We start from the raw sequence: 22809 nt of genomic DNA on the forward strand, positions 1-22809 counted from the left end.
GCTACCTCCAGTATCAGAGGCAGTATGTACACCAGTTGCTGGGGAACATGGGAATGCACTCGTGTCCTGCTTGTGGGTTTCTGGTCGACAGCTCATTTGCCACTGTGTGAAATGAATGCTGAACTAGGTGGACGCTTGGTCTGATCCAGCATGGCTCTTCTTATTGTTGTGTTTCCCAAGACTTCCTGCCTTCTTGGGAGACAATAACGAGGCCTGCTAAGTAATCTACAAATATTTATTCAAGCACTAAAAATCTCTTCCCACCTGAAGGGAGTCTACTTTCTAGGAACTTTCCTCTAATCTAGGCGAAACTATGCAAACTAAGTGAGACAATTGTCCTTTCAAGAAGAATGGAAAGCCCTTTCCCAAAACGCATTAACTTCAGAGAGACTGGTTGTGATGCAGCTTCTGATGAGATGCCAGCTGGGCCGACTTTGGCTGAGTTCGGACGACACGCTAATCAATGGTTGTTTCCCATTCTGTTCCTATTATCCCCCCCCCCCCCCGGTTTGATTAGCGTGTCGTTCAAACTCAGCCTCTCTCTCACCTTCCTTTAGCTCTGCCTGTTTTAGTCTGCGGGGTACTCTAGGATTGGCTAGCCTCTCTGTGCCCTCCCCTTTGGAAGAATACTGGCTTCCCACTGACTGTGTGTTGTTTACTCTTGAGGAGATAAGCTCTGGAGAAGGTTCATTCCCAGCTGGTGAAGAGCCCGTGAGAGCTGCCTCCCCACTGGTACAGCCTGGCCTGTTTCTAGTGCCATCTCCTCTACCACAGACTCTGATTGATCACCTGAAACACCTTCCCCCAACCCAGGGGGAGCAGGGCTAGACATGATACTTATGTTCTTATTACAGAGGCCTAACAACATATACAGAATATAGTCTTTTTTGAGAGAAAATATGTGAAGTGCTACTTTTATCTTGATTATCTCTCTAGAACGATTTCAATCAGAATTTCTAGTATGACTCAGCACTTCATGGCATTATGCATTTAAAAGATTTATAGCCTGCATTTCAATCAAATGATCCTATAGGCAGCTTACAAGAAACAGGAATAACACAGGGATACACACACAAACCCAAAAGCCACACAGCTCAGCAACTCTAAGTGGTCTGGGTGATGAATGGAACCAGAGAGTGATTCCGATGAGCTCTGTAGTCCCAGGGCAACTGGCAATTGGACCGGTTTGCTCTCCCTGAGAGGAATAAAGGGAGCAAGCTCCCTGCAGCGTGTTCCTTCCTGGCTGATGGGTGGGGCTTGGCTGTGATAGCTGGAGAGGGTGGGGTGGTGGGCTCCGCTGCCCGGTGGCCCTTGCCAGAGACCCTGATATGCTTCCCTGCTTCAGCTCTGTAAATCTCAGGTGACAGAACTGCAGCTAAAGGGAGCACGTGCTCCGTTATATTCTATTTCTTTGTTACATCGAAGAATTTCTTTTATGCTGATGCAGTACAGTGGTAATGAAGCCACTCAGGAAGTCCCCAGTTGAAATATCATCTCTGCCATGTATTCACTAAGTGACTTTAAACAAGCCACCCTCCCTTTCTGTAAATAATATTTAGTTAAAGAAATTTTATCCTGCTCCATAGCCCAAAAATCTCCCTGAGCAGCATGCATATTTGATCAGTAAAGCAAGACAGTCCCCACCCACAACCTGAAAAGACGCAACACAAGAAGGAAAAAGGAATGGGGAGGAAAGTGTGACGGCACCAAGACCTTCAGCAGGGCTGGCAGAGTGGTTCTGCTCCCTACTCTCCACTCCCTTTGTACAGCCTGCTGGAAAGGCTGCTGGTGGTGGCAGATGAGAAAGGTGGAGCCTTCAGGGAGGTGGTCTTTAGCAAGACAGTGTCCTGGTTATGCAGGAGGCAGGGCTAGGAGTCGTCTAGGAAGTCAAGGCAAGAACTTGCTTTCATACTGTTGTTTTGATTTTTTAAAAAATTTTGTATACTTTTAATGTTTACTGTTTTTAACTTTTGTAAACCAACCGGAGAGCTTCGGCTATGGGGCGGCATATGGTATATAAATGTAACAAATAAATAAATAAATAAGAAGATTGGGGGACAAGAAGAAGTGAAAAGTTGCCATACCAGCAGCTTCTCCTGCTGAGGACTAAAGCTTATAAGCAGAACCTTCCAGATCCCCATGCAGGACTCAGCTGCAGAACATCAGAGGCTTCAGGGAGAAGCCCTCCTTGTGATGAGGGCCCTGCTCACAAGGAGTCCTTTACTCATTTTTCTTACAGAGATGGCTCTGTCCTATATCTTGAAACACCGACCTCAGGGACTCTCTCATTTTTCAGGGATGGAGCTGTGGACATGTTCTCTAATAGCCCAGGCTCCTTCTGGTCCATCTCCTGGTCTCCTTGCATGGGCTGGTCCTCACTGCAGTTTACCTCCAGGAGCTCCACCTCTTCCTCTGAAGAGGAATCCTGGGACCATGACAGACTGGTGGAATGGCGGAATACTTCTCTCTCTCATCTCCCTCAGCCTGCTTGAAAGGCTGCTGCTGCTGACAGTTGAGGAAGGAGGAGCCTAATAACAACCCCCCTACCTTACTAGGTTGTTGTATGGATTGCAACACTTGAAAGTACTGTTAAGTATATGAAAAGAAATACTTGCTTAGTCATTAAAATTGTGTGTGTATGGCTATCTCAGGGTTAAACAGAGAAAGTCTATCTGTGGGCAATTACCTTGAGATAGAGGCTGTTCTGGGAACCTTGCCAAGATTCTAAGTTAGCCTCATCACAGCTGTATGTAATGTAGATAAGAATTGTGTAGATCTGTATATAGTTTCTCACTTGTGTAAAATGGAACTGATCACTGCTCTATGATCACTGCTCTCTGTGTATGCCTCAGTGTGCTGATCTGAACTGATCTGAATTGAACTGCACAGAAGCCTGAAGGAAATAAACCAGCTCTGCTGTGTAAGACCTGTGTGATGTGTGTTTGTTTCTGAGCACAAACAGAGTTCCAGAAGGAGAAAAGTTCTGGCACAATAACCCAACAAAGGTTATGGGCCCAGTCTAGCCTAAACCAGCCTACGCCAGCCTAATCCAGGCAGAAGAACCAGAACTTGATGGGAACGGTGCAGTATCAGAACCAGGAGTCTGCTAAAACAGAAAACTGTTGATGAAGGAAGACATCAAGCTAAAGCCAGTGCTGCAAAGTGAGGAAAAATCTCAGTCGGCTGACTCTGAGGAGGACTCTGAGCAGGAGGACGGTGAGATACCAATTCCTAAAGCAGAGGAAATGGCAGGAGCTAATATGTCTGGTTTGCATCAATTGTTAGAAAAGCTGAATGACTCTAACTATGCATTATGGTCTTACAAAATGCAAATGTATCTGATTCAGGCTGAACTGTGGTATGTAGTCACAGAGGATCCACCAGATAGAGCAGATCCACAGAATGCTAAATGGTTTAAGGACGATGCAAAAGCAATGGCAGTTATTGCATTAGCTGTGGAAGACTCTCAAATTTCCTTCATTCAGTTTTTGAATACATCAAAAGAGTGCTGGAATGCGCTACAAGCTGTATATCAAAGAGAAACAGCGGGCAGTAGAGTAATTCTAACCCGGAAACTGTATGGAATGAAGCTGAAACTAGGGGAGTCTATGTCAAACCATTTGAAAAGCATGAGAGAAATCTTCAATCAACTCAGGGCACGAGGGATGGAGTTTACAACTATACACCAAGTCTATGTGATTTTGTCAAGTCTTGATTCATCGTATGACGCGGTTGTTACCATGATGGAAAGTCAAGAGGAGAAAAATTTAACCCTCGAGTATGTAGCTGGAAAACTACTGGAAACCTATGAAAGAAGACAAGCTTCAAAACAACAGAGCCTTAAACTTCCTGTGGCTGAATTTCAACAAAGCCATAAATCTTCTGACGTGGTGGCTGCATTAAAGGCAAGGAAATGCTTTAACTGTGGTTCCACAGGACACTTAAGGCGGGATTGCAACAACAAGAAGAAAAAGCTGTTGACAGCAAAGTGGAGAGAAGAAAACAACATGAATGAAGCTGAATCAACAAAGAAGTGTCTTCTAGCAAGAATCAAAGAGACAATGAATCCTTGGTTTTTGGACTCTGGGGCTTCAATAAGTATGGCAAAAGACAAACTTTCATTTGTAACCTTGGAAACTTCTACTTCAGAGCAAAAGTGTGTTACCCTTGCAAATGGAACAAAAATCCAGATTTGTGGTGTGGGTAATGTATATTTTGACTGTCTGGGAGTTGAACTACAAAGTGTTTTATATGTACCAGAATTAGAAACAAACCTTCTAAGTGTGTTTCAGTTAACAGAAATGGGGTATGAGGTTTGTTTTACTGAAGAAAATTGTACTATAAAACAGGGAAACAAGGTGTGTGTGCAGGGAATAATGAAAGAATCTTTGTATGTGATTAATACTTGTACAGAAAATGAAGTTGTAGCCAGCAAAGTCACAACAAAAACAATAGCCAATTGCAAACCACACCAAGAGTGTATCCATTTAACTCATAAAAGGTTTGGTCATGCTAACTATAAAACAATTTCTAAGATTCCAGAATTGTGTGAAGGGGTGAAAATCAAACCATGTTCTAACTATATAGAATGTAATGTATGCAGTGAAACCAAGTGTCATAAGTCAAACATTCCAAAACATAGTGAGAGAACAACAAAAAGAATTTTTGAATTAATACATGCAGATCTTGCAGGTCCTTTTGAGACAAGTCAAGGAGGAAACAGATTTTTCTTGTCTATTGTTGATGATTACAGTAGATTTGGATTTGTGTATGTGTTAAAACAGAAGAGTGAAACTTTTGGAAAGTTCAAAGCCTTTGTTAAGTGGAGTAAAAATAGATTTAAAGAACCTATAGCTAATCTAAGAACGGACCGGGGAGGTGAATTTCTTAGCAACCAATTAAAAAAATTCCTCAGTGATGAGGGTATACAACATGACCTTACTGCTCCATATTCACCATTTCAAAATGGAGTTGCAGAAAGGAAAAACAGAACCTTGCAGAACATGTTAAGAGCTTTATTGAAAGAGTCAGGATTGTCTAATCTGTTCTGGGCAGAAGCTTTGTCCACCTCAAATTATTTGTTAAACAGGCTTTACCACTCTGTACATGAAAAAACCCCATATGAAATGTTTTACAAAAGAAAACCTAGAGTGTCACATATAAGGGTTTTTGGAAGTAAATGTTTTGCTCATATTCAGAAAGAAAACAGACCAGGAAAACTAGCTCAAAGAGGTTTGGAATGTAAACTGTTGGGATATGATACACAAACAAAAGGCTATCGTTTGTGGTCTCCATATCACAAAAGTGTAATTGTGAGCAGAGATGTAGTTTTTCATGAACAAATGCAGGAAACAAAACAGTATGTAAGTTTACCTATAGAACAGAAAGCTGTAGAAACAGAAGAAATTCCTGAACAATCTCAGCAAGAGAGGGAGGGGGAAGAAACTGTAGAGGAGGAAACTATGCCTGTAACTATGCCAAGACGATCAGAAAGGGAACGCAAAGCTCCAATTCGTTACTCAGATGAATACCAAAGCAAACAGGTTTCTCATAGAGCTTTACTAATAGCCTATGAACCTACTTCATTTGAGGAAATTCAGGAAATGGAACCTACAGAAGCTCAGGGCTGGCATGAAGCAATGTCAGAGGAAATCAGAGCAATGGAAAAAAATGAAACGTGGGAGCTAGTACCTTTACCTGAAGGTCGTAAAGCCATTACCTGTAAATGGGTATTCAAAGTAAAACAAAATGAGAAAGGACAGGTGGAACGTTACAGAGCAAGATTGGTAGCAAGAGGATTTGCTCAAAAATATCTAATAGATTTTGAAGAAGTTTATGCACCTACAACAAAATACTCAAGTGTAAAACTTTTGTTAAAAATTGCAGCAGAAAAACAATTGAATGTATTTCATTTTGACATCAAAACAGCTTTCTTATATGGAGATTTAACAGAGGAAATTTACATGACTCAACCAAAAGGTTTTGTTAAAAATCCAGGGTTAGTTTGTAAATTGAAAAAATCCATATATGGTTTGAGGCAAGCAGCAAGGTGTTGGAATAAGAAACTGGACAATGTATTGATCAAAATGGGTTTTAAACAAAGCAAAGCTGATCATTGTTTGTACACAAAACAGGATGGTTCAAATGTAGTGTATCTGCTGATTTATGTAGATGATTTGTTACTGGTTTTTAATGAAGAAGAACAGAAAAACACATTTGTAAACCAGCTGCAAAGACATTTTGAGTTAAAAGACCTTGGTTCAGTGAAAAGTTATTTGGGAATGCAAATTTCAAAAGATTCTAACACAGGGTCATTTCTGATTGAACAAAGTGGCAAAATTAAAAAATTGCTGGAAGAACACAGCATGGAGAATTGTAAAATTGTTGCCACTCCTATGGTCACTGGTTTTCAAAATCAGACAGACAGTACTGAAATGGAAGACATACAGAAATATCAGAGTGTGATTGGAAGTTTACTTTATCTAGCAAACCTAAGTAGACCAGATATTACATTTGCTGTAAATCTTTTAAGCAGAAAAATGACAAAACCTTCTGTAACTGATTGGACAGCTGTAAAACGTGTATTGAGATATCTAAAAGGTACAATTAATCACAAATTGGAAATATCTACACACAAAGATGGAAATTTCTGTGTTTATGCAGATGCTGACTGGGCTAACGCAATTGATAGAAAGTCTACCAGTGGAGCAGCATTCTTTTACAATCAATCTTTGATTGATTGGTATACAAGAAAACAAAATTGTGTAGCAACCTCTAGTGCAGAAGCAGAATATATCAGCTTATCTCTGGCTTGTAATGAGATTGAGTGGTATAAACAATTATTTGCTGATCTAAGGTTGGAAATTGAGACACCAGTAACCATATTTGAGGATAATCAGGCATGTATTAGTATGGCTACATCTGAAAAGTGTAAACCAAGAACTAAACATGTGGATGTTCGTTATTCTCATGTGAAAGATATAATTCAGAAGGGCTGGATTAAGCTTGAATATTGTCCATCTGAAATGATGTTGGCTGATTTATTCACAAAACCAGTATCAATGGTAAAACACAAAGAGATGCTTTTAAAGCTGGGTCTCAGATTGTAACACAATTTAAACAACATGCGCAAGAGGAGGACTGTTAAGTATATGAAAAGAAATACTTGCTTAGTCATTAAAATTGTGTGTGTATGGCTATCTCAGGGTTAAACAGAGAAAGTCTATCTGTGGGCAATTACCTTGAGATAGAGGCTGTTCTGGGAACCTTGCCAAGATTCTAAGTTAGCCTCATCACAGCTGTATGTAATGTAGATAAGAATTGTGTAGATCTGTATATAGTTTCTCACTTGTGTAAAATGGAACTGATCACTGCTCTATGATCACTGCTCTCTGTGTATGCCTCAGTGTGCTGATCTGAACTGATCTGAATTGAACTGCACAGAAGCCTGAAGGAAATAAACCAGCTCTGCTGTGTAAGACCTGTGTGATGTGTGTTTGTTTCTGAGCACAAACAGAGTTCCAGAAGGAGAAAAGTTCTGGCACAATAACCCAACAAGTACTGAATAATTCGTGCTATAAAAATAATGAATTCTTATGTTCCAAAGCCAGATGCAATGTAAGAGTCCCAGTGATGTGACAGTTGTTCCTTAATCTCGTTAGGATTCTCTTAATTTTTTTTTAAGAATTGAAGAGTCTCAATTGAATGTTTATCTTTGATGTAAGTTGAGAAAATACACACACACACACACACACACACACACACACACACACACACACCATACATCTGGTCCAACACATGCAGCAGGAACACATGCTTAACCTAGTTTTCTGCACAGGTCAGTAGGAAGGTGATCTTTGGATAAGGGTGCCTGGAATGACCCCTATTGAACACATATCATGTTCAATAGCTGCTTGAAAGCTGAGATTCAGAATAATCAACAGAGATATACTTGATTCTAAGCAATCATTTTCATCAAAGCTCCTAGTCTTGAGATGCAACTGTATGTTACCAACTTGTCCAAGAAAATGAGATTTGATGCCAGGCAGCAGATGTTTAAATTCATGGGTCTGAGGGTAGATTCCTTCAAACATCATTGTACCACTGCTTCCTCAAAAGCACCTGGGATCTCTCTCTCTCAATGAAGCACCCACTGCTTCAGCGATTTACACAGATAAACCAGACTTTGCTGCTTTAATAGTCCTGGATGGGTAAAGGCCCAGAGCTTAGGTGGAAGGCCTCAATCCTCCAATCAATCTGTCCACATCCTTAGGTTTCACTGGCAGAGAAGTAACCATAGCAACAGGAACAGACAGTATACAGCTGCATCTATTTCTGACTATGATACAATTATGGAGTTCAAGTTGGAACAGATATGAGCAATTTTAACTGCAAAATGTACAGGACACTGATTGCAGCCAGTTAGCAAGGGATTAATTTGCTCCTCCAACCCAGAATGTAACATGTCTTTAACTATCTGGAAAAGCTCCACTGACTGCATTGTGCAGGTGCAATGGTGGCAGAGAAAAATGCTTTTTCCCAGCCCGCTTTTTCTTTTTTGTTGCCACCACCATAGAATAGATAGACACTAGCATGGCTCTGGCCTATGTTCCTTTGTATTCATCATAAGTCTTTTGCCATTTGTTGACCCAACAGCTCAAGCTGTTAACCCTCAGCTGCTTGGTATAAGAGGTTGCTGAATGGGGTTTATGAATCAGGTGAGGATGTCTAGAAGCAATTGTATCAATGGCCTGAGTGGTTACTTACTCCATAGAGAAACTCAGGCCACCGGCATGGTAACCTGGAAAACCATTCAAAAATATCAGGAAACTATCTGAATCCATCAGCCTCCGTGGGGCTTGTCTTAATGGTTCCTCCACCTGTGCAGAGGTTAGTAGAAACGTGCAGTTTAGGTTCATTATATTACAGTGGAACTGTTCCTTTTTGAATGGATGTTCAAAGAAAGTGATGCTGGGAGATTATGGTTTTACCTCATGGCCTTTGGTGTATGGAGTATCTAGAGATGGAACCATATGTCTGTTTTGCTCACATTTTCTTTACATTTTCAAGCACAAATTAATTCTGTCCTATCTCGCAACAGTTTGTAATTTTTTAAAAAAGTAAACATTAAAAATGATTTGTATTTTTGTATGCGCTCTCCTCTAACATATGGATTTTAGTGCAGTTCCCCCTAATGTGTACATTTTTGTTCACATTCTTTAAAATCAAATATTGCATTGCAAGATTTGGAGAACTGCGAAAACCCACAGATAATTGCACTCCAGGTCACATATTATTTTCGGAAGTGTGAATTAGGTTGGTTCATATTAAACAAACAAATTTCTCCCCCATCTCTATGAGTACCTGAGGGTCCCATCTTGTTGGCTAGCTACATTAGACTGCTGGCATGGGACATGCAGAACTTTGGATTAAAACATCAATATGCCTGATACTTAGCTGAACCTGCCATTCCCAGTGACTATTCCTAGGCAGGCCGTGGAAACTCTAGACCAGTATTTGGGGACAGTTCTGACATTGATAAGGATGAACGTTCTAGAACTTATTCCAGACAGGACAGAAGTTGCTGTTAGTTGGAAATTGTTCCAATAGTAGGTTTGAATATCTACACCTTTAGAACAACTGCCTCAACAGGAAAGATTTTCTTGGATGTCAACAAAGATGGACCCTAGTAGATCTCTAGAGCCTCAGAGTCACTACTAAGGTCTGGTCTCCCATAGTTTACATTTCCCCAATACATTGTCCTTTTGTTCATATGGAACTGAACACATTTTACTCTCTGGATAGCGGCAGATACAAATGTGGAGCAGCAACACACAGCCCAAAGTGTGCCTAATAACATTTAAAGAGAGAAGCTCAGGAAGAAGCACCCAGAAATGGGCATGGGAGATCAGTGCCTGCTTAGCCACACAGAGCCCATAGGTCAGTGGTGAAGCACAGACTTTGCATGCGGAATTGCACAGGCTCCATCCCCATCATTGCAGGAAGCTGGAGAATAGTCAGTGGGCTGAATCAATAATATATGTTCATGTATGCCACAAATCAAGCTTATACTAAGAATCGTATAATGCCAAGAGTGTGCACAAAAAAATGAAATTACATTTTGCATAATATATGCACATTTAAATGCACAGAATTTGGTTCTAAAAATCAGAATTGAACAAGGCAAGAAGCAGAGCTGTTAGGGCTTTTCTTAAGTGGGATGTAAAATATCAATCTGCTGTCAGAAGTGTAGCTGGGCTGATTATTTTAATGAGAACAGGATTTATACGCTGGTGAACAGACAACTGAAACTTCAGCTTCATCACTGAAAAGCAATCCTGCCCAAAAGCTGTAGGCAGGCAGAGATGTAATTAAAAGCTGTCAATAAACCAATTGCATTCAGCATGTGGTAGGACTTACATATATAAGCATTGCACAATTTAGATAATTACTTCACAGAAGTAGGCCAGAAAACCATTAATTTCATATTCAGAAAAATCCATAAGTACAATAAATAAAGAATCTTTCCTAATAAAAAAGGCAGATAATTTGGATTTTCATATGTGATGAAATATTGAGGCCGTGCATCTATGAAAATAAAAAAATGACAGTTTCCCTTAAATAATCCCTTCTTTTGAACCACCAACACAGAAGTATACCTGCTTGAATGCAGCACAGTAGTGAAAGCAAAAGTGGTGAATCAGCTGGAATGAACACTAATATCCCCCACCCTTTTTTGGTACGGTGTTTCTGCAGGGCATTTGCTTTTCTTTTGCTTCTTCTTTAAGGTTACGAATGAATCCTGCTGATTTATTCATCACAAACACCTTTTGCTGAAAACATTCAGCCAGAGAATATTTTGTGCAATTTTCCTAGAAGGGGAAGGCATTACGTTGGAGGTGGTGCAGGAGGGAGCTTTTCCCATCCTTGACCACTGTTAGTATCTTGCAAAACAGAGTTCAGAGATCATGATTTGGCTATGTCAGTTGTGTGGACATTGGCCCAGCTAAGGAGATCTACGTTTGTAGCAGATGTCTGCCTGTATAGAGCCTTTTGGATCAGGGACTAGAGACAGAAATCTGATGTTTATTTGAATGTGCATCTGACTGTGTGTGAAGATGACATAAACCCTTCTGTCTTTTGTGATTTGATATGATTAATGGTCACACAGATACCGAGATACTGTCCTGCATTGGCTGTAGCTGTCTCAGTGACAGGGCTGACCACAAGGCCAAGTAATAAACCAGGCCAATATTGAAACAGACAGGCTTCAGTTCAAGGGAGTTCAGACAAAGTCAAAAGGGATCCAGATAACAGGCACAAGGTCAACACACAGGCAATAAGTCCAAGATATGGAGTCAGAGAAAGCACTCCTAAGAAATCTTCCCTGGACCCTGAAAATTTTAATAACTTTAGGCCAGTAGCAAATGTGCCATTCCTGGGCAAGGTCCTTGAGAGGGTGGTTGCAAGCCAACTCCAGGCACTCTTGGGTGAGACTGATTATCTGGATCTGTTTCAGTCTGGTTTCAGGACCAGTTTTGGCAAAGAAACAGCCTTGGTTGCCCTGTATGATGACCTATGTCAGGAGAAAGACAAGGGGAATGTGACTCTGTTGATTCTCCTTGACCTCTCAGCAGCTTTCGATATCATCGACCATGGTATCCTTCTGGAACAACTGACTGAGTTGGGAGTGGCTCCTACTTGGCTGGTCAGCTCCAGAAGGTGGTGCTTGGGGAACATTGCTCGGCCCCGTGGACTCTCCAGTATGGGGTTCTGCAGGGGTCAGTCTTGTCTCACATGCCATTTAAAATTTACATGAAACCATTGGGTGCGGTCATCCGGAGTTTTGGAGTGCATTATCATCAGTATGCTGATGACATGCAGCTCTACTTCTCCTTCTCATCTTCATCAGGTGAGGCTGTGGATGTGCTGAACCAGTGCTTGGCTGTGACAATGAACTGAATGAGAGTCCATAAACTGAAGCTCAGTCCAGACAAGACTGAGATGCTGTTAGGGGTGATTCTGCTGACTGGATGGAGGGTGCTCAACCTGTTTTGGATGAGGCACTCCCCCTGAAGGAGCAGGATTGTAGCTTGGGGGTCCTCCTAGAACCATCTCTGTCACTTGAGGCCCATGTGGCCTCGGTGGCAAGGAGTGCTTTTTACCAGCTTCGGTTGGTGGCCCAGCTACACCCCTTTCTGGACAGGGATAACCTGGCTTCAGTTGTCTACACTCTGGTAACCTCCAAATTAGATTACTGCAATGCCCTCTATGTGGGGCAGCCTTTGAAGATGGTTCAGAAGCTGCAGCTTGTGCAAAATGCAGTGGCCAGATTGATAAGCGAGACCAGAAGTTTCAAGCATATAACACCGATTCTGGCCCGCTTGCATTGGCTGCCTGTATGTTTCCGAGCCCAATTCAAGGTGCTGGTTTTAACCTATAAAGCCTTACGCAGCTTGGGACCACAATACCTGACAGAACACCTTTCCCAACATGAATCTACCCAAAAACTGCATTCAACATCTAAGGTCCTCCTCCGGGTGCCCACTCCGAGGGAAGCTTGGAGGGTGGCAACAAGAGAGAGGGCCTTTTCTGTGGTGGCCCCCCAACTGTGGAACAATCTCCCTGATGAGGCCCACCTGGCACAGACATTGTCATCTTTTCAGCGCCAGATCTTCTCCAGCCATTTAGCAATATATAATGAGCCTGGATCTGGGTTTTTTTTTTTTTGGCTCATCATTTCTAAAGTTGATATAGTGGTTTTAAATGTATGTGAATTTTGCATGTTTTTGTGGTTCTTAATTTTTGTAAACTGTTTTTAAATGTTTTATCTTATGTGAACCACCCAGAGAGCTTCGGCTATGGGGCGGTATATAAATGCAATAAATAAATACATAAAAAAATAATAATAAGAGTGGTCAAACGGTCAAACACAGTTAGGCAGTTCAATACATACACAATCCAGTGGCAGAGTCAAGCAGAAGCCCAAGGTCTGTAGTGCAGCGGTTCAAGCACAAGGGAGGAGAAGCTGGTGAGACATTGTTTCCAGCAACTAGCAAGCTCTAAGGTTTTTAATTTTATTTATTTATTTATTTATTACATTTTTATACCGCCCAATAGCCGAAGCTCTCTGGGCGGTTCACAAAAATTAAAACCACAGTAAAACACCCAACAGTTTAAAACACAATTACGAAATACAGTATAAAAAGCGCAACCAGGATAAAACCACACAGCAAAGTTGATATAGGATTAAAATACAGAGTTAAAACAGTAAAATTTAAATTTAAGTTAAAATTAAGTGTTAAAATACTGAGTGAATAAAAAGGTCTTCAGCTGGCGACGAAAGCAGTACAGTGTAGGCGCCAAGCGGACCTCTCTGGGGAGCTCGTTCCACAACCGGGGTGCCACAGCGGAGAAAGCCCTCCTCCTAGTAGCCACCTGCCTCACTTCCTTTGACAGGGGCTCATGGAGAAGGCCCCCTGTAGATGATCTTAAGGTCCGGGTAGGTACATATGGGAGGAGGCGTTCCTTCAGATAACCTGGCCCCAAACCGTTTAGGGCTTTAAATGTTAATACCAGCACTTTGAATTGGGCCCGGACCTGGACTGGCAGCCAATGAAGTTGTAAAAGGACTGGCGTAATGTGATCTCGCCGGCCAGTCCCTGTTAATAACCTTGCTGCCCTGTTTTGCACCAGTTGAAGTTTCCGGACCGTTTTCAAAGGCAGCCCCACAAATAACGCATTGCAGTAATCCAAACGAGAGGTTATCAGAGCATGGATAATTGTAGCTAAGCTATCTCTGTCCAGATAAGGGCGCAGCTGGTATATCAGCCTGAGCTGATAAAAGGTGCTCTTTGCCACTGAGTTCACCTGTGCCTCAAGTGACAGTTCTGGATCCAAGAGCACCCCCAAACTACGGACCCAATCCTTTAGGGGGAGTGCAACCCCGTCCAGGACAGGGCAAACATCACCTCGCCGGACAGAAGAACCACCCGCTAACAGTACCTCCGTCTTGTCTGGATTGAGTTTCAGTTTATTAGCCCTCATCCAGTCCATTACCGTGCCCAGGCACTGGTTCAGAACAGCCACTGCCTCACCTGGGTTTGATGAAAAGGAAAGGTAGAGCTGGGTATCATCTGCATATTGATGACACCTCAGTCCACATCTCCGGATAACCTCCCCCAGCGGCTTCATGTATATGTTAAACAGCATGGGGATAAGATAGAGCCCTGTGGAACCTCATGGCTTAGGTGCCACGGCACAGAGCAATAATCCCCCAGCACCACCTTCTGGAATCGGCCATCCAAGTAGGAGCGGAACCACTGCAACGCAGTACCTTTAACTCCCAGCTCAGACAACCTATCCAGAAGGATACCATGGTCGATGGTATCGAAGGCCGCTGAGAGGTCCAGGAGAACCAACAGGGTCGCACTCCCCCTGTCTCTCTCCCGACAGAGGTCATCCCACAGGGCGACCAAGGCAGTTTCCATTCCAAAACCAGGCCTGAAGCCCGATTGAAATGGATCTAGATAATCCGTTTCATTCAAGAGTGCCTGGAGTTGTCCTGCAACCACCCGCTCAAGCACCTTGCCCAGGAAAGGGATATTAGCCACTGGCCTGTAGTTGTTAACATCCTCCGGGTCCAGATTAGGCTTCTTCAGGAGTGGTCTAATTACCGCCTCTTTTAAAGAGGCCGGCACCACTCCCTCTCTCAAGGAGGCATTTACAACCTCCTGGACCCAGCCGGCGATCCCCTCCTTATTTGATGTAATGAGCCATGAGGGGCAAGGGTCAAGCACACAGGTCGTCGACCGGACTTGGCCAAGCACCTTGTCCACATCCTCGGGCCTCACTAACTGAAACTCATCCAATAAAACTGAACCGGATGGCGCTCTGAACACCTCTACTAGTGGAGCTGCATTAAGTGTGGTGTCCAATTCATGACGAATCTGAGCGACTTTATCTTCAAAGTGCCGTGCAAATTTGTCACAGCGTGCTACCGAGGGTTCCACCATCTCTCGCCCTGGCCCAGAGTGTAACAGGCCGCGAACCACCCGGAAAAGCTCCGCCGGACGACACTGAGAAGACGCAATGCTGGTGGAAAAGAACTGCCTCTTTGCCACCCTCACCGCCACAGAGTAGGCTCGATAGTGAGCTCTAACCCGTGTTCGATCAGACCCAGCACGAGTCTTCCTCCACCTGCGTTCTAGCCGTCTCCCCTCTTGCTTCATCGCCCTCAGCTCAGGTGTATACCAAGGAGCTGACCGGGCTCTGCTCAGAGGGAGAGGACGCTTGGGCGCGATCGTGTCAACCGCCCGAGTCATCTCTGCATTCCACAGAGCGACCTGGGCTTCGACAGGAGCACCGGCCATATCAGCAGGAAAATCCCCCAGAGCCCTCTGGAATCCATCAGAGTCCATTAGCCTCCGGGGCGGACCATTTTAATAGCCCCCCCCACCCTTGCAGAGGGGAAAGGCCGCCGAGAGTCTAAACCTCAGTAGGAAGTGATCTGACCATGACAAGGGGGTAGATGTTAGTTCCCCCACTTCCAGATCACCATCCTCCTGCCCAGTCGAGAAAACCAGATCAAACAGTTGCATAGAAAAGGGAATTTCAGCAGGTGCCATTTGTATATATGGAGAACCTGGTGAAATTCCCTCTTCATCACAACAGTTAAAGCTGCAGGAGCCCTGCCCTCTTTTAAATCTGGTCACTCTAGTATAGCTCCTGCGCCTTTAACTGTGGTGATGAAGAGGGAATTTCACCAGGTTCTCCATATATACAAATGACACCTGCTGAAATTCCCTTTTCTATGCAACGGTTAAAGATGCAGGAGCCCTGTCCTCCTTTCCATATGGTCACCCTACCCAGGCTTCTCCTGATCTGATGCCAGCGGCTGATCTAGTGAGCCCCTGGTCTTTGGAGGCTCTAGTTCTTCCTTTGCGGAGGATTCCTCTACTGAGGGCATGACAGAAACCTGGCTCCCTCTACAGAATGTTTTTGTTGACAATAAAGGACAACCACAATTACATAGGGATTTAGCAGCAGTTTGAATCCTCTAATAATGTATCGGTCCTGTCCATAGACATCTATTTCCTGGGGTTTCCTGTTATGCACCAATGCCAGGTTCCTCCATAATTCCCAGCAGGAAATCCTGACACAGCAGATTGCTTCTGCTCAGAATGTGGGGGCCTTGCCCATCCCATACCAAAGGCTACACTCTCCAGGTATCGCCCATACCAAATCATGTTCCTGAGGGTGGAATGAAAAGGGAGAGGCCCAAGCAGATGGGTTGTGTCACTTTCATTTGCATTTCCTTTCTCTCTTTAACAACCTCGGCTATATTATTGTAACCATGAGCTGTAATAACAGGGAGGTTATTTTTTTTATCTATAGAAACCAAATTTGGAAAAGGGTTAGTTTGTTGACTGGGGAGGCTGCATAAAGACCAGAAAAGAGGCAAGAGCCGGCCTTTCCCACCTTCTTTCAAGAGTGCTCCAGCTCCTTGTGGTCTATTCCTATCTGCTCCTGATCCTTCCCTTTTAGAGTCTGCCACTGGGGAAGAATCAGGTAGCAGCTCAGGGCCAGCACTACCACTAGGCAAACAAGGCAGCCGCCTAGAGCGCTGACCCAGAGGGGTGCAGGCAGCGGCGGCGATGCCCGGGTGTGATCCTGCCCTCCGGCGCCCAGCGCGGCCACCGACTGCCATGCGCTCAGTCGGTGCGGGGCTGGAAGGACATTTTTCCGGGCTTCTTATAATTTTGCTATTGTAATTAACTGGCTATTCCACATAGTTCATATTACACTTGGCACTGGACTGTTTCTCCTTGCTTCTTATTCAAGGTGCTGGCTAAATGACTAGGCTGGTGCAATGGCTTACAATAGTGACCACCCTTACATGAGGATCTGCAGGAATGTTTCCAGGGCCGTTTGTGTGGCAAACCTACACAGCAGTGTGTGTTTGTAATATACGTGCATAGTGTACACCACAACACACTTGTAGACATGTGTGCTTTGTTGCTTATTCTCACATTCAATGTATTTGGAAGCCTATACCAATTAGCACATGGGAATTTCATGGCACTAATGCAGAAGAGCCACAGTCAAACTTTACACAAGACTCCTCATGAATTCCAACAAAATTTTCTTTGGATTGAGGAATATAAAAACAACAACAACAACATAGGAACAAGAGAAAAACCCTATATGCAAAACACAGAATGTCATATCAACGTTATGCTTGATTATGCCATCATTGCCCTTATCAGAATTCAATAAACAAAAAACCTTTTGGTTTAACATGTTGTGTTAAGGGCTTTCTATGTTCACTCAAGCTCCAAAATGCCAGGATATTATGGCTTTTAAGGGCCATGCACATGGCAAGGTATCCTGTACTGTGGTTAGTTCCAGCTTCACCACTACTATACCTTGGAGCTAGCTGGCGGTCAGTGGCAGACTGGTGGACCTAAGTCCCAGATTTCTCTGTTCACTACAATAGACACACGTAGTCTAAGGTACTGGGCAACTGAAGCTACATTCCACATTACGAACACACAGCTGACAACCAGTACCATGCACACAGAAGGACAGAATTGGAAGGGACCTTGAAGATCAGAGAGAAAAATTAAAACCCATTATATCATAGAATCATAGAATAGCAGAGTTGGAAGGGGCCTACAAGGCCATCAAGTCTGACCCCCTGCTCAATGCAGGAATCCACCCTAAAGCATCCCTGACAGATGGTTGTCCAGCTGCCTCTTGAAGGCCTCTAGTGTGGGAGAGCCCACAACCTCCCTAGGGAACTGATTCCATCGTCGTACTGCTCTAACAGTCAGGAAGTTTTTCCTGATGTCCAGCTGGAATCTGGCTTCCTTTAACTTGACCCCATTATTCCGTGTCCTGTACTCCTGGCCCTCCTCTGTGTGACAACCTTTTAAGTATTTGAAGAGTGCTATCATGTCTCCCCTCCATCTTCTCTTCTCCAGGCTAAACATGCCCAGTTCTTTCAGTCTCTCTTCACAGGGCTTTGTTTCCAGACCCCTGATCATCCTGGTTGCCCTCCTCTGAACACGCTCCAGCTTGTCTGCGTCCTTCTTGAATTGTGGAGCCCAGAACTGGACGCAATACTCTAGATGAGGCCTAACCAGGGCTGAATAGAGAGGAACCAGTACCTCACGTGATTTGGAAGCTATACTTCTATTAATGCAGCCCAAAATAGCATTTGCCATTCTTGCAGCCATATCGCACTGTTGGCTCATATTCAGCTTGCAGTCTACAACAATTCCAAGATCCTTCTTGTTTGTAGTATTGCTGAGCCAAGTATCCCCCATCTTGTAACTGTGCCTTTGGTTTCTATTTCCTAAATGAAGAACTTGGCATTTATCCCTATTAAATTTCATCCTGTTGTTTTCAGCCCAGCACTCCAGCCTATCAAGATCACTTTGAAGTTTGTTTCTGTCTTCCAGGGTATTAGCTATCCCACCCAATTTGGTGTCATCTGCAAATTTGATAAGTGTTCCCTGCACCTCCTCGTCCAAATCATTAATAAAAATGTTGAAGAGCACTGGGCCCAGGGCTGAGCCCTGCAGCACCCCACTCGTTGCCTCTCCCCAGTTTGAGAAGGTTCCATTGATAAGTACTCTTTGAGTCCGATTCTGTAGCCAACTGTGAATCCACCTAATAGTTGTTCCATCTAGCCCACTTTTAGCTAGTTTGTTAATCAGAATGTCATGTGGTACTTTGTCAAAAGCTTTGCTGAAGTCAAGTTATATGACGTCCACAGCGTTCCCACGGTCCACAAGGGAGGTTACCTTATCAAAAAATGAGATCAAATTTGTCTGACAGGACTTGTTCTTGACAAATTCATGTTGACTTCTAGTTATCACCACATTGATTTCAAGGTGTTTGTCAAAATACTGTTAGAAAGTTAACTTTCAAACAAAGCAATGGGAAAAAGATATAAGTTTCAGATCAGTGGCATCTAGCTACGGCTCTTATATTATTAGGTAGATCTATTTTTCCTTCCCCCCACCCCCCACATCCCCCTCAACATAAGAAGGCTCAAGGGCTGTTAGCATCCTCAAGGCCACTAAAGACGTGTTAATAGTGCAGAATAGCTGGCTGGAAACTCTCTTTGCATTTGAATGCTTCCTTTTTCAAAACACAGTAGATTTAGGCTGCCTACTTCCACCATGTGAGAACAAAAGAGAATTTAGTTCTTGTCGATTCAAACCAGCCCTAGGGGGAGGACACAAAACAAACTTCCAAATAAATAAATGATTTAAAGCAAGTCTTTAAACAATAAAATAAAACTGCGGAATGGAGTCCAATAGTGATATGTTCCCTAAAGGTAGGTTATTTCCTAAAACAAAACCTCTCTCTAGCTGTGCAGTCCAAAATTCAGAAGTAATTAAAGGCCTCATATATTGGCAATTGGTTGTCAAACAGTTGGAAGAGCTCAGACAAGGAGAGGCAGGGAGCTCATTGGCCCCTCTGGCAGGCCATGGCTATTGGCCTTCAAAGCTACCACTTCTGCCTCATGGACCAGAAGCCCTACTTACTCCTCGAGTACACACAGCCCAAGTGGGTTTCAAACAGCGCAGAGAAACCCAGCCCATCAAAGGCTCCCTCCCAAGACCGCTGTGGCTCTGCATCTCAGTGTTGCTGAGCCGTGTGTGCTGCCACCTGCACACATTGCTCAGAGCCGCTGAGTAGCTCAGTAGGCCCTCGCTCCTCCCTCGTGCCCACGCCTTCCAGTCTGCACTGCTGGGCCCTGGATACCATGCTCTGCGGTCTAAGCACTCTGGCGCAGACTGGGAGGCCTGGGCACGAGGGAGGATCCAGAGCCTACTGAGCTACTCAGCAGCTCTGTTAGAAGGTGGCAGCACACACGGCTCAGCAACGCTGGAAGGCAAATGCCGCAGCGGTCCTGGTAGAGGAAGCGTCCCTAGTCTGGCTCCATTTCTTTAGCATCCTTCCTTCCCCTCTTCCGGTTCTGACACATCTTTCCCCACCCACAGGTTGTTTGCGGCCACTTGCTGTAAGCTGCACTCTGGTGTTGTTGATCATAGCTTGTATCTCAAATATCAAAGTCCGAGAACCAAGCGTGGGCACCAACGGTGATGCTGAGAGTACCCCATTGATCCCCAGCACCAGCAGAGGATGGGCACCAGTGGTCCTGGCACTGAGAGAGATCCCAACACCAGCAGCCCACCCAGCTCTTCTGAATCCCCACTCCGAAACAGCATCATGCTGTGAAGCACGGCCAATACGAACAGCTGACTTAATCTGGGACCATTGTGCACCCATTCTCCATGGCTCACTACTGCATGGCATTGTGCATGGCCGTTAGGCCCTCTCCTCTCCCCTCGCCTCCCCTCCACAAAGTAAATTTCATTTATTACACTTATATGCCGCCCCATAGCCAGAGCTCTCTGGGCGGTTTACAGAAATTCTAAAATTGAGATAAAAACAAGTATACAAAATTTAAAATTTTAAAACACAGAACATACACACATAAAGCATTAAAAACCGTTAAAAAAATAAACATATGGGTGATTAAGACGTGCCGCCATATGCCTGGGCAAAGAGGAAAGTCTGAACCTGGCGCCGGATTGATAACAGCGTTGGCGCCAGGCGAGCCTTGTCAGGGAGATTATTCCATAGTCTGGGGGCCACCACCAAAAAGGCCCCATCCCTCATTGCCACACTCCGAGCCTCTCTCGGAGTAGGCACCCGGAGGAGGACATTAGATGTTGAACATAGTGACTGGGTATATTCACGTCGGGAGAGGCGTTCTCAGGGCCGGTGCCAGACTACATTGCGCCCTAGGAAGGCGCGTTCGGAAGCCTCCGCCCCACCCCACCCCACTCGCTTGCTCGCTCCTGTCCCCCTGCTCGCTCGCCCGCTCACCGCCCCCCAAGCTCGCCCGCCCACTCACCACCACCCTTGTTCGCCCACCCGCTCACTGTCCCCCTCGCTTGCCCGCCCACCCACTCACCACCCCCCTCACTCGCCCGCTCACCGCTCCCCCCTCGCTCGCCCGCTCCCTCCCACTCCCGGCTTTGAAGCCAGGATGCTGGGGTTGCGGGGCGGGGCGGAGGCTTTGAAGCAGTGCGCCTAGAAGTGGCTTCCTGGTGCGCTGTACTGAAGCCTCCGCCTACAACCCCAGCGTCCTGGCTTCAAAGGAACCAGGATGCTGGGGTTGGGCGGCGGCCAGGGCAGCGGCTTTGGAACAGCGCACCCGGAAGCCGCTCTAGGAGAGTAGCTTCTGGGTGCACTGTTCGGCATCCTCGTTTGCTTGGCGCTCCAGGCCGCCGCTTGAGTTGCCTCTATGGCAGCGCCGGGCCTGGGCGTTCCGTCAGGTATTGTGGTCCCAAGCCGTGTAAGGCTTTATAGGTCAAAAGCAGCACCTTGAATTGGGCTCGGAAACATACAGGCAGCCAGTGCAAGTGGCCCAGAGCAGGTGTTATATGGTCAAACCTTCTGGTTCCTGAAATCAATCTGGCCGCTGCATTTTGCACGAGCTGCAGCTTCAGAACCGTCTTCAAAGGCAGCCCTACGTAGAGTGCATTGCAGTAATCTAACTTGGAGGTTACCAGAGCATGGACAACTGCAGCCAGGTTATCCCTGTCCAGATAGGGGCGTAGCTGGGCCACCAACCGGAGTTTGTAAAAGGCACTTCATTCCACAAATGAAGCTCTTGCCTACCTCATATATACACCCTGAGTAACCTTTTAGGAAACTGTCTTTTGTAATCCACACCAGTTGTGTGGGGTTTCTTCTTCTTCTTCTTCTTTTTTTTGACTAACATAAATGAGGGGAGTCTGCAAGTACTTTCGGAGGGTGGGGGAATCAGACAGATGGGGTGTGTGTGTGGGGGAGGCATAGGTTGCCCTCCATTCAGACAACCATACCGTTTTAGTATTACAGCGCTCTTCACTAAGCTGCCGATCTGAATTTTAAGCCTGTACTTTGAACAGAAGAATTTCTATTCTTCTGTTCAAATTTCTGTTCTTGTAGAAATTTCTACATCAATTTCGATCTTCCATAGTACATGAAACAACAATATTGTAATTTCTATTCATATTGTAAAGGATCTAAGGATGTATATCGTGACTTAGAAAATGAGCAAAAAATGTTTTGTATACAAAAAAGCTCTAAGTTTTTGAGAGGAAGGACTTCCTACAAAATTAAATGTGGAGTTTGTAATGTCTAAGAGGTGAAAGCTTTGGGATACCATTACAAATTCCGTTTGTTATCTGTTTCCTAATCTCTCCTGCCTTGCAGCATCTCAGCAAATTACAAGGAGTTTGCTTTGCAATTAATGCCAAGAAAACACTGGATTTCAGCAGATAATCCTGTGATTTACATTGAGCTCAATCGCTCCTTGACTGATGTTGGTGAGATGGTTTGTTTGGCTGAGCAATAAGCATTGTCCCTCTCCCTTTGCTTCCTCTGAAACTTAAACAGTAATATCCCTGGCAATGTTGTTTGCATTGTTTGTCAGCTTCTATTAATCTGACTCAAATGAAATTCAAGGAGCTCAGAGAACTCAAGATTTAAAATGAAACGAGTGAGAACATTACGAGGACCGTCTTACTTACCCTTTATATCCTAACAGCTCAACATCTGGTTCAGGATTATTTGGTGGTGATTGTTTTAAATGCCAGTGTCTTTCTTTAGGGTCTGGACTTTTCGTATTGGCCCAGTTTACATGAGCAAGGCATGTTTTTGCTACATAAAGGAACATCTGAAGAGCAGAAAAGACGACAGCCTCTTCCTTTGAAATAAACTTAGAGGTTGCATTTG

The 22809-nt window shown here is 44.4% G+C and overlaps 1 protein-coding gene across 1 annotated transcript in view; it reads right to left on the reverse strand.

Annotated features, from left to right (window-relative positions):
* The window catches only part of ADGRL3 (adhesion G protein-coupled receptor L3), a 707807-nt gene that overhangs the window by 386446 nt on the left and 298552 nt on the right, over nucleotides 1-22809 (reverse strand). The window lies entirely within an intron of this gene.

The sequence above is a fragment of the Elgaria multicarinata genome, chromosome 6 (genome assembly GCF_023053635.1).
Source record: "Elgaria multicarinata webbii isolate HBS135686 ecotype San Diego chromosome 6, rElgMul1.1.pri, whole genome shotgun sequence".
Classification (NCBI taxonomy): Eukaryota; Metazoa; Chordata; class Lepidosauria; order Squamata; family Anguidae; genus Elgaria; species Elgaria multicarinata.